The following is an 11,055-nucleotide window of genomic DNA, read 5'->3' as shown; positions in this document are numbered from 1 at the left end:
TACTCCCAAGTGAATTTTTTGTAATATAGTTATACTTACTGAATATCAAAATATAAGTGTATCTCAAGATATAGCACGAGCCAAATATTCTTAACATATTTTAACAAATCAATTATGTGCATCGCACAAGTGAAAATACTAGTTATAAATTAAAAAAACCAAAACAAAACAAGAAAAAACTTTATTATGCATGAAATTAATGGCTCTATTGAAGGTGAAAAATATGAAACAACTTTTGTAAGAAAAAAGGAAATGTTATTTACGATAAGAAAATAGAGACAAAAATTATACTCATAAGCGCCCATGGCCTAATGGATAAGGCGCTTGACTTCTAATCAAGCGATTGTGGGTTCGAGTCCCACTGGGCGTGTATTTTGCAAATCTAATTAAAATGTACACTTCGAAAGGCCATCTCCAATTTAACGTCATAATATAAATCAATAAAATGTACACTTTGAAACGAAGCGATATTTAAATACAGGATGCATAATACAGTTTTATTTTTATGTATGGTGACAAGTTTTGATTCATTTAGGTTTACTTTTATTCAAATAATATTTAATTTAAATTAGATAGTATTATTGTGACATGATATTTTTTTGTCATTCATTAATAAATATGTTTAAATAGCGTTAAACATGAGGGTATTTTGATCATGGTTGCAAAAATTGCGCCTAGGCACTAGGCGGCGCCCGGCCGCGTCGAGGAAGGCCGAAATCGGCCTCCTCCGCGGTCGAGCGCCTAGGCGGCCGATTAGGCGGCGCCTAGGCCGACTAGGCGGCCGGCATTCTGGCCTTTTTTTTTTTTTATTGCAAATCTTAAACATTTAAACTATTAATGTTATAATGTATTAACTAATACTCTAATGGTCTAATAAGTAATAAGTAATAACTATTAATTAATAACTTAATAAAATAAAAAGTACTACGTAATAACTAAATCTACTATACTAATAAGAGCCAAAGAGAGTTAGGCCTAAAATGGGTAGAAAAAATGGCGGTTAAATTATTTAATCAAATGGATGGTTTAGATGAATTATTTAATCAAATAGATTGTTAAGATAATTCAGATTAATATTATTAATAGAGATTACCTAATTTAACCGTATTTTTATGATTATCCGTTAAGTTTTCCGTTAAATATTATGTTCTCCGTTAATATTCCGTTAACTTTTAACTTACCCATTAATTTCTATAAGAAAGGTCTTAGGTTCGAACCTCATCTCAATCTAATTTGACATAATTAAGTTTTTCACTCTATTTTACTCTTATTAAATTAAATAAATTAGTAGCTACAACAAAAAATGATACATATGTATTTCTTTAATTTAGAATTATGTGTCTACAATACCTTTATTTGATATTCATTACATTGTCCATATCTTATTTTTACAATATCTTGTAATTAAATATCAAAGTTATAATACAAAATAATGTTATATATTTATTTACCAAGTATTTTATTAATACTATGAAAAAAAATTTAAAATAATTTGAAGCTAATTATATTAACTACTTGGGATTGGTTGACAAAGAGAGTACTCAAATAATAACCAAACAAATTGAAGCGGAATCACTCTATTTTACTCTTATTGAATTAAATAAATTAGTAGTTACACCAAAAAATGATACATATGTATTTTTTTAATACCATGAAAAAAAAAAGAATAGTTTGAAACCAATCATATTAACTACTTAGGGGATTTATTGACAATGAAAGTACTCAAATAACTCATTACCCAGCAAATTGAAGCGAGATACTACCTTTTAATATCTTTGGAATACATAATATTTTAAAATTTCAAATTTTTATTAATTTATTTAATCTTTTTTCTTAAACTAGGGATTTTCTTTATCCACAATAACTCATTCAACAATAATGGTTAAACCAAATGAACCCCAAGCAGAACACCTAAAGGAAAGTCCATAACTCCTATATCATAACAGTTCTTATATCGTGGACCGCGGTCCCAAAACGACGTCGTTTTAGTAAGTGGGAGACGGAGCCCCGTAAATGACACTACAGTTCATTCCAAAAGATACTGCCTTACATTTGTTTTGATATTATCGAATGAAACTGTAGTTATATCAAAATGTAACTGTAGTTGTGTTGAAATGTAACTGCAGTGCATATGAAAAGATACTGAATAACAGTTTCACATTTGTGTTTGATATTATCGAATGAAACTGTAGTTATATCAAAATGTAATTGTAGTTGTGTTGAAATGTAACTGCAGTGTATATGAACAGATACTGAATAACAGTTTTACTTTTGTATTTTTATATTATCGAATGAAACTGTAGTTATATCAAAATGTAACTGCAGTTGTGTTGAAATATAACTGCAGTTGTGTTGAAATGTAACTGCAGTATATATGAAAAGAAAGTGAGTGGCGGGAATTCATCCGTCTGTTTTCATTAATCAAAATGACGTCGTTTTGGGACCGCGGTCCACAATGCATTGTGGACCACGGTCCACGATATAATTTGCGATATCATAATCTCATTGCATGACGTTGTCATCTATGCTACCAACAATAATCGAATTGCAAATAACACACTACCAACAAAAAGGAAGAAAACAAATAGTAAAGATGGAGACAATGACAATGTTACTCAAAAGAGAATTAAGAACACTTAGAAAAATTCAAATTAAAAGTAGTATTTATTTAGACTATCATTTTTAGACCAAATATTTAGACTATCAATTTTACAAGGTTGCAAATATTTATTTTAGTAATAATTATAATGAATTTTCTATATTATCTTGGATTCATATACTTTGAGTTAGATATTTAAATAAAAAAATTCGACATTCAATTACCCAGGTATAAACTTCTCCTATATAATCTTGCATTGATATACTTTCAAATATTTATTTAAATATAAACATTGGACATTAACCCATTCGCGCAATGCGCGTATAAAACTAGTTAAACTAATAAGTAACGCACTAATAATTCATAAATAATAACTAATAACTTAATGAGTGTTAACTATTTAACTATTAAAGTATAAAGACTTACAATATTAAACACTTTACAATTATTAACACTTACAATATTTTTTAATTTTTTTTAAAAAAAATCAAAATTGAAAAAAAAAAAAAAAAAAAAAAAAAACTAGGCACCCCCCAGGCGCCTAGACGCCTAGCGATTTTTTCAACCTTGATTTTGATATATCCAACATATCATCCTCTCAACTAGGAGTAGGCAAAACGGTTCGGGTAACCCGAACCCAACCGAAAAATCTATCGGTTCTAGTTTTAGAAGAACAAACCAAACTTTTTTTAATAAATATAAATATATATTATATATAATTAATAAATAAATAATTATATTATAAATAATATATATATATATATATATATATATATTTTAATGGAAATTCATTCTAGTTGAAAATTCCAGTTCTAGAATTAAAATTAAAGTTTGTATGTTTTATTTTAATTCATTCGAATTGTTAATTTGTTATGTTGGTATTTAATATTTGACTTTGGATTTGGGTTATGTGATGTTTCATGCGTACTTATTATGGTGTCCCGTTACGTCGCGGCACCTCGCGGCCGCCTTGTCGCCTAGGAAATGTTGAAATTCGGGGGTAGTAAAGCGAATCGAATATCGAACCGAAACCAAACCGTTTTAAATCGAACCGAACTCTAATGTTAAACCGAATGGTTTCACTTTTTTTAAAACCGAATTGAAACCAAAAAAAAAAAAAAAAAAAAAAAAAAAAACTGAACCGAAGACCAAAACGCCCACCCCTACTCTCAACAAGGAGTGTTCTAGGAGGTCAGGAGGATGCTTGGAGGAGGACAAGGTACCATGATCGTGCATGTCTACCATGAACAGAATGTTATTGCCAACAACTTAGTTAAGATGGCAACCAACAGAAGGGAAGAGTGGATGGAATTTGACGTTCCACCACCAAAATGGAGCAATTTTGTTCGTAACGATTGTTTAGACATGGTGAATTTGATTCTCTACATTTCGGATTTCTCTTCTTCATTTGTGTTTTGGTATTTGAATTATTGGTTATAAATTAATTCTTGAAGCATTATTTTTCACTTCGTGTAGCATTATTTTTCACTTTCAGCCTGCTATTTCAAAGTTCTTCAATTCAAAAGCATTTCTCCCACTTCAAGTACATAAGGTAAGTTTTCGTATTTTATATGTCCAAGTACATAATTATTTTTTCCATGTTTATGAACTAATTTAGCAATTATTTATAGAATGTCATTTCTTAGTTTTGGTACTTTATCTGGAGATAATTTTCAATGTAAATGTGGTGATCTATTAGCTATGAAAATGTCATGGAGTTATGCTAATTCAGGTAAAAGATATCAAGCTTGCCTACGTTATAAAGTAAGTTCTTTATTTTTCCAAAAATTATAATGTAAGTAGTGTTTATACTCCCTCCATCCCATTTTATGTGTCTAGTTCAGTTAACGGACTGAATTTATTTTAAATTTAATTTTTCATAATATTAAGTTCAGTATTAGTATACAAAAATTTATATATTTAGAAACTACACTAAATGTACTATTAAACACAAAAAAAAAATCAAATTTAAAAATAAGTAAAAAATACTAAAGAAAATAAATAATGAAGAAAGAATTGATTTGACCAATGAATAGTAAGTAGGACAGATACAATGAGACAGAATGAGTAAATAGAATTGAAAGATTAAAATTTAATTTTTCAAAAAAATAAGAATTGTTTAGACTTTAGATGGGTTGATATGGACGTGTTTAACTGTGTTGTGATAGCCATATGAGGGTTATTGAAACATTTAAATAAGAATGACATAGAAATTCAAACATTGAAGTATACAATTAAGAAGAAAGAAATTGAAATCTATAAACATGGAAATGAAGTTTCAAAAATAAAGGATGTGGTAATAAATTTTAATTTTAGAAAGGTATTGCATGCGATTTGATGGTGACAGTCATTTTGTTTCAATTTTTGTACAAATGCAGAGCATGTAAACTGTAAATGTACAAAGACCTTGTGGTTTAGTGGTATCCGGTGTCCTAGAAAATACTTTCATGTGATGGGAGTGGGTTTGAGCCTCAATGGAGGCAAGCACCTTTGTGCTTCACTAGGTTGAGAAAGAAAGATACAATGTTACAAATAAAAATTCAATATGGAAACAATATTAATTACTGTGGTTTTTAAGGATCGTAATTTTTATTGGAGTGAGGTATGAATTGAATTCCTTATACAGTTGGTCTAAACTTATTCAATTAGTTAAGATATTTTATTACTGATTTTCCCCACTTAAACGGTAAACGAAGCATTCATACCCTAAGAACAAAATTTGTAACCTAAGATTCAAACTCATGCAGTTAAGATGGAAGCAAAATACCCTTGCCATCTTCCATCTAAGCTAACTAAATCTTTGTTTACATTTATGTATATTTAGTATAATATACATTTACTATGTATATACATAATGAACCTATACATACAACATATATAAAGGAGATGGGGTGAGGAGAGTGGGGGCAGCTGCCCCCATTGACTCTGCCATTGACTATTGGGTAATCTTACCTTGTGTTACGCTTGACTCTATAACGTATTTATTTCTTCTTCTTCTTCTTTTTTATTTGAATTTAAAGTTGTTATTATGTCATTGTGGTAGTCATTAGTGTATCACCATTTCAACCATTATGCCCTAACATAAGGAAGAAAATATCTATAATTGAGAAGGTTGCAATATTGTGTCTAGAGATTTTGAGTGGTTTCCGTTTATGAAAGATTGACTAAAAATATAGTGACACTTATAAATCTAAGATCAAAAAAATGAATTAATTAATTAGGACATAGAGGAGCTGAGAAGATGGTAAGTTGAATAGACCGAAATGCCCTCATGTTTAACACCATTTAAACAAATTTGTTAACAAGAGGACAAAAAATGGGCATGCCACAATAATGCTAGGGTTAATATTGAATGTTTGAAAAAAGAATGACTAAAAGTGAAATGACACCTATAAATCTAGAAAAAATAGAATTAAATATACTATATATCTAAAAACATAATAAGTGTGAATGAAGGTTATACCCTTCATTTATGTCCGTTTTTTCCGTTAAATTTTTTTGTACATTATGCTATAAAAGTTGTACTTTACAATATATTAGACAAATATGTCCCTACTGTTATAACTTCAGTTATCTATTCCACTATTGTTACCATGCACATGCATCCACTATATATTTTTTTATTTTCGTCAATAATAATAATAATATATGCATATTATATATTGGAGTTATATGTTAGTTATTTTCTAAAATATAAATATAAAATTTATAAAAATATTTTACATTATTATTATTATTTACAATAATTTAAATATCAAAATCTAAATAAATTTAAAATTTTAATATAAAATATTAATATTGGGCACATATTTTTTGCGCATCGCGCATAAGAAAAACTAGTATATACTAATAAGAGCCAATAAAGTTAGATCTATAATAAAAACTAAAAAATGTTGGTCCAATTATTTGATGAAATGAATGGTTCAAAATATTTTGATTTTAATATTGTTTTTTATTTTCCTACTTTACCCTCTATTATATTATTTTCTTCCTTTAAATAACCTCGCATTCCATTAGTATAAATTTTAATAACGGAATATTCCGTTAATTATTTATTATTCTTAACTTGCTTATTAATTACTATAAGAAAGGTCTTAGTTTTGAACATCATCTGATCCCAATTAGAGTTGGCATAATTGTTAAACATATACTATGAATATGTTAGAGTGTATTTATATAATGGTACAATTGTACATCACTTTACAAATAGTGTACTATTATATTTTTTATCGAATAAAATTGTTCTTACATCATTGTCAGACCTGCGCGACTTAACTACAAAGTTGTTGATCAGAAATACTACTACACATGGACTCTAAATGGTAGGACCATTGTCCAAAGAATTGACAATATTGGCATCCCACTGGCTCCAATTGAACAAGGTTACATACACATCATTCTTAAAATTTTATCAGCATGAAAACTTGTAAAGAAATTTGTAAGTTAATTTTTACTATATCATTATAAAAGTATCTGTTGTAACCATATATTTCGAATTATTTATCATTATCCTCCATTGACAATATTGTAGAAATTGTCATTGACAAACTCCCAAAACAATTTGTCTCAATAATGAACTGAAATTTTAAAAAAAAAACAAAAAAAAAAAACTCAATGACTTCATTGTTGTGGATGAAAACTAAGTACCCCATCTAGGATGATCTATGTGTAAAAAATGACAAGGTCAAATTTATAAATATTGGTATTAGGTAATAAACTTAGAGATTTCATGCATCTATTTCTTTAATGTAACAAAACTAATTAGACCAAATTTATTCTTTTTCCAAATTAACACCAGTAATTCAATTATGCATGAGACACTACCAACCAAAACAAAAAAAAAAACAGACAAGCGATATGAAGACGAAGACAATGACAAATTTATGCAAAAGCGAATTAATAAAATTCCGAGTAATTCTAACCAAAAGTACTAAAGTAATATCTACTACCAAATACAATATCAATTGCAAATTTGCAATAAATATTTAAATAATTTCTTTTAAAAAAGTGAAAATTAGACATTGATTTTATTGCTAACTATAATAAACTTCTAGTAAACAATCTTACGTTGATATACTTTTACTTACTCATTTAAATACAAATATTGTGTATTAAATTAATCACTCAATCCACTTTTTTTTTTTTTTTTTTTTGGAAATAATCACTCAATCCACTTGAAAAACTAGTCATTTAAGAATTATTATAAATGTAGAGAAATGGCGTTCATAAACGCGCATACGACATATCTCTTTCAAGTTTGAATTTGTGGGGAATCCACACAGCACATTGGACGCAAATAAATTTCAAAATTTTATATTGCTTTTCCAGCAATGGCTTTTCGTTGTTCCAACGGTACACTAATAAAGCCCCTTTCTAATACTCAATTTTCCTTTTCCACTTATTATTTTTCTCCTAAAATTTTACGGAAATAAAGTCTATTTATGTCTTCAAGTGAAAGATTTTATAAGAATTTTAGTATTATTACATTTTTTTTTCATGCATTACACTAATATTTATATCTTGTGAGATACAATTAATTCAACTTAGCCTTGTTTGTATATATATAAAAGACTAAATTTTTTTACTTCCTTTTTCTCTCACCTCCTAAACAACCATTTTTTTTTTACATATGACATTTGGTATCCTCATTACTATGAAACTAATATATATTTAGTCCGACTTGCACTTGTAGAGTTTGACTCTTGTAGTTACATTAACAATCTACTTATCAACGGTCCTAAGTAGTTGGGTTAACAATCATGTTGATATTTTTTCCAACTTTTTGGAGTTCTTTTTTTCCAATTTTTTTGAAGTAATTTCATTCATGCTAAATCCATCAATAATAATAATAATTTATAAATAAATAAATAAATTGGTGATTTTGAACTTTAGTAATTTCATGGTTTGTTCCTCCCACATTTTATGGTCTAATAACCTTTTCATTGGATGATTATTTTTAAAATTTTATTTCACAATTGGTCTATTGATTATGGTGATATTTTTATATGTTTGACATTGATTTATTTCATTTTTAGTGTACTTTTTTTTTTTATTGTTTCAATTTTAACTAAAATATCCAAAATATCCATGCATGCAATAGGATGAACTGTAATGAATGTTTTACAAAGGGTGTTGTTATTTCTACCCCATGGTGTAAATAACATTGAAATTCACAAAAGATTGCAAATTTTAATAACTTTACTAGTATTTTCGCCCGTGCATTGCACAGAATGGATTTGTTATAATATTTTAAGAATATTTAGATCGATATACAATTATGTAAATTATAACATCGAATATTATATAGCGCAGTTGATGACATTGGTTGGATCAAGTATGTTTCCTAATGTTTTCCTTGCTTGAATTAGAGCAAATAATTGTCCAATTACCCGTGCGATGCATTGATAAAGTTTTTATTATATATTTAGAAAATAAAAATAAATATGAAATTATAAAAAATTTTAATATTGAACGTGTACATTTATCTGATTATAAGATTAGTGCAAAAGTATTATTCAATTAATTGAACAATATATGACTTGTTTGTCTACAATTATCTTTAAAATATCAATATGTAATATGACTTATATAATTATATTATTACTAAAATAAATATGGGAAAAATAAGAAATAATTTAATTATAATTATTATAANAATAAATTCTACAACCAATGTTTAGCTTAATTACCATAATAATTACTACGCAATTATTATTAGTCAATTACACTAAGGGTGTGTTTGGTAACCCGTAAAATGACTTCTGGAAAATGCTTTCCGAGCTTTCGGTGTTTGGCAACGTCCGAAAAAGCGGTCAACAGAAAATGTTTTCCGTTGACCAAGGAAAATCAATTCATTTTTCCTGAAAATGACTCATTTTTCGAAATGGCCAAATTGGTTGTTTCGCATGTTCTCGGCCAAAACCAAGTCATAGCACCCAAACACACCAAGACAGTTTTCCATAATGCAACCAAATACCGGAAATGAAAATGTTTTCCGGAAAATGAGTCATTTTCTGGAATATGTTTTCCGAAAGTCATTTTCCTGCTTTCCAAACAGATCCTAATATATGTGCAATTATACTTTTATATCTTAAGTATATTCATTTTCACCATATCGCATTTAGTTTTTTCTCCGTCTTCCATAGTTGAATGAATTAATTGTAATTGTTATAAAAAATCTAATAGTCCACGTTTAATTAATTTTTTTAAAGTTTAAATAATTTAAAGTTTTCAAAAGGAAAATGTGTAATTAATTTTTTAAAAACGTTTTTAAATAATTTTCAGTCAATTAGTAATATCATTTCCTTTTCCAATTTGTCAAATTTCTGTTTGCTTTTCCATTAGGATTTTTTTATATTTTCAATCAATTAGTAAAATGAGTTTTCTATTCCATTTGATATTTACTATTGTTTAGGCAGGAATTTCACAAAAGATGATTTTATTTTTATTAATAATAGTATAGATATATCATATATAAGTATAGATAAGTATTCGCATTATTATTATTGGTGTAAATAATAATTAATAAATTATTTTTTCTTATAAAATTACGCAAGATTTGTTTCCATTATTCTCACAATTATAACGATTTAATTATTCTCAGAATTTGGTAAATAAAATTTTGTTACTAATTAAATTTTATTATTTTTTACCAATTAATTAATAATATTAGTTTATGCGGGAAAATTGAAGGGGATGATTTTTCTTTTATTAATAGTATTGGTACGTGAATATATAAACAATATTACCGATTAATAGATATTAGTTAACTTCCATTTTACATTTTCTTACCAAATAAGCTTTATTAATTATTTGACCAATAAAATATTTAATTAATTGAGTACACAAGTTTGGGCTAGAAAATAAAATAGGAGAATTTACTTTTATATATAGTATAGATTATTTTTAAGTTTTTTTTTATAAATAATTTCAATTTGAGGTGACCTTTTAGAAACCTGCAAATTGGACAAATTGCATGAAATGAGTTAGTTTAAATACTCAATTGTAATTTTTTTTAGGTTCAGTAGCCTAATTGCATTTTCGTGTGCAGTTCGGTGGCCTATTTGACCCTTAGATTTGTGCATGGTAAGAAAAACCCTTTTAAAAAATAAGGACAACAATAACGTTGTCATATTTGTTTCCTGTTATATGTTTCCTTTTGTTTCCTATTACTCCAGATTTTGTGAGTTTCTTCGTAGTACTTCTTGACTGTTTATAATATTCACTTGCCATATTTGGAAGAAAATAATAGTGTTCTAATTTAGTGATTTATAAGGCAGATTTAATGTATATAGAGACGTGAAGAACAAAGTTAGGGTTGAAAAAACAAATTTATAATGATGTATGGTTTTTAATATTCTGTAAGGATATGAATAGTTTGTTAGCAGTAATGATAGCACACATATACTAAAGTTGTGTCATGTGTTAACGTTTATTCTTATTTTATAAGAAGTATA

At 27.4% G+C, this 11,055-nt stretch overlaps 1 non-coding gene across 1 annotated transcript; it reads left to right on the top strand.

Annotated features, from left to right (window-relative positions):
- The first annotated feature begins 297 nt into the window (after window positions 1–297).
- Window positions 298–370, top strand: TRNAR-UCU. Its single transcript has one exon. It is a non-coding gene; the product is annotated as a tRNA-Arg (tRNA).
- The last annotated feature ends 10,685 nt before the right edge of the window (window positions 371–11,055 follow it).

This window comes from Ipomoea triloba, chromosome 4, assembly GCF_003576645.1.
Source record: "Ipomoea triloba cultivar NCNSP0323 chromosome 4, ASM357664v1".
NCBI classification, from domain to species: Eukaryota; Viridiplantae; Streptophyta; class Magnoliopsida; order Solanales; family Convolvulaceae; genus Ipomoea; species Ipomoea triloba.
The sequence above is the reverse complement of the archived record's forward strand: the minus strand, read 5'-3'. Positions and strand labels throughout refer to the sequence as shown.